Source organism: Chenopodium quinoa, unplaced genomic scaffold (assembly GCF_001683475.1).
Source record: "Chenopodium quinoa cultivar QQ74 unplaced genomic scaffold, ASM168347v1, whole genome shotgun sequence".
In the NCBI taxonomy this organism is placed as follows: Eukaryota; Viridiplantae; Streptophyta; class Magnoliopsida; order Caryophyllales; family Amaranthaceae; genus Chenopodium; species Chenopodium quinoa.
Genome location: NW_018743942.1, coordinates 1,179,983 through 1,182,670, shown reverse-complemented (window position 1 = coordinate 1,182,670; position 2,688 = coordinate 1,179,983).

Sequence of the window (2,688 nt, the reverse complement as noted above, 5' to 3'; positions counted from 1 at the left end):
TTCTCTTACAGATTTGTACATTTTTTCCAAAGCGTCGTCACATAATTTTGTTGCTTCTTCGTTCCCTTGCCATATTGTTACAAGGTTGTAGAAATTCTTTGTTATTGATTGCCTCCAAGGAGTGTTTATTAATGAATGGCCCATAGTTGCATAACAAAATAAAAAATACTACACTTGTCATAAAATAATATAGGTCAGGAATAAATATATCTATATCAGGAATAATATTATTATTGTCAGTAATAACAATATATATATCAGGAATAAGATTATAATGTCAGGAATAATATACGTATAGACATGAATAAGATATGTTTAATCAGAAATAAGAATCTAAATGTCAGGAATAAGATAAGTTTGGTCAGAAATAAGTTTAAATTTTTTAGTAAAAACAATATTGTTTTCTCCTTGGGCCATAAGTGTTCTTGTATCATGAAAAGTTATAAAAATATGAAAATTTAATATATTTTAATTTATCATCAAAAAGTTATACAAATTTGACTAAAGTCATAAAAAAGTCATATAAAACTAAAAAAGTAATTAATTGCAACTTCAAAAAGTCATTCAAATCTAAAAAAACTAAAAAACTATTTAATTGCATCTTCAAAAACTCATACAAATCTGAAAAAACTGAAAAAGTCATATAATTTCAAAGTAATTTATTGCATCATGAAAAAGTCATAAAAACAGACAAAAGTCATAATTTCTTTTGTTATATTACATGTTAATTATTGCTATTCATATATAACTGTTTTCTATTTAAAGGCTGTTTAATCAAGTTTTTCCTATAAAAAGACTTAAATTAACAACCTCTATTGTTTCTTTATAAGGTTGAGTCTTATATCAGTAACTTTGCAATAAGTTATATTTTTTCTTTTGTACAATCTTGAAGACAATGGCTGATTTCTATGAAAATTTTGGCAAAATGTTATGTTAAGTTCAGATCAACTTATCGGCTTAGTTTGGTAAATACATTAAGCTTTATACTTATACATTTGTTTTGTATCTTAGTAAATATTTAATGTTTTCATTCTTTTTTTTGTGTGTGTGTGTGTGTGTGTGTGTTTTTTTTTTTTTTTTTTTTTTTTTTTTTTTTTTTTTTTAATTTCAGCCACTTCCTGCATATTGGAAAGGTTTTCTTTTAAAATTTAGAGGTCCAGTTAGAGTCTATCGTGGGAATAATGGTAGATTTTGGGAGGTTAGAGTGTTAAGCGTACCACAAAATACAAAAACCTATGGTGGTTGTTTTATTGATGATGCATGGACAAGCTTTGTATCATCCAATAATATTGTTGAAGGAGAAAGACTGGATATTTATCATGATAATTATTCAAATTTTTACATTAGAATTTTTAATGCTGATGGTAATGAGAGGGTTCCTACTGAAGCATAAAATGGTATTAATGTATAAGTTTCTCTGTTAAGTTTATGTTTGTAATAAATAAGTTTATATTTATCAGAAATAATAATATTTATATCAGATATAAGATTGTGTTTGTCATAATTAAATTGTTTTATCAGAAGTAACTATATTTATTTCAGGATAAAGACTAGTTTTGTTAGGAATAATATAATATTTGTTAGGAATAAATTCTTATAATTAGGAATAATAATACTTTCATTTTATATTTAATTAACAAATAATAAATTTTAAAATAACAAAGTATGTACGTACCTAATTCATTCTCATCCCATATCATTGATTTAGCAAGCTTTATCCAACATTTCAGAACGTATCTCTCTAGTATAGCATGTATGTTGTACATTTTCATTATCTTGAGGATGTGAAAGCACAGCAATCCGGTCTCTGTGACGCACATACAAGAACACATAAACTCATTGTTTTGACAGTAATATATAACTGGATAGGTGTGCTTATAATCTTCATCAAGAGAAACATCAAAGAATTTGACATATTGCATTGAAGTTGGCTTTTCCTTTGCATATGCTCCTAGACTTGTGTCAAATTCTAACTTAAAATCCTTGTATAAGTTTAGAGTATAAACTTCAGCAGCATGTTTTAATATTTTTGTTGTTGTTTTTTGTTTCTTAGTAGTATATCTGAATTTGTCACTCTTTTCAGTACTTCTCCATCTTCGCACAGTAGTTTCAAATATGTGAAAGAACTCCAAAAGTTTAGTGGTTCTGCTGGCCTTAAATGAAATTGCTCTTTTTGTTACTTCTACACTTTAAGATGAAAGAATTCCAACAGAGAAAATATCCTTGCTCAATGTTGTGCACCATTATTCTCGTAGCCCGAATAACCTATCAAACCACTTTTTTTTCTAATCCATGCTTTTGAACCATCTTGTTCCAAACATCTTCAAATTCAGATTCTGAATCACAACCACTTAAGCACTTGTGAAACATATTCTTGAATTTAGGATTGTTTTTTAGAGTTCCAAAGTATGATACAAAATTCTTTTGTAAATGCCATAGACACAGTCTATGTCTTGAATTTGGATACACTTGCAACAATGATAGAACAATTGATTATTTTCTTTAGTTTTTAAAATTTTAAAATCAGAAATATGATTATTATAATCAGGAATTATATGATATTTATCATTAGGAATTAGCATGTTTTAGTCATGATATTAGATAACTTATGTCAGTAATTAATCTATTTTTGTCAGGCATAACAATATTTTAGTCAGCAATTAAAGAGTCACGGTCAGATATTAGATA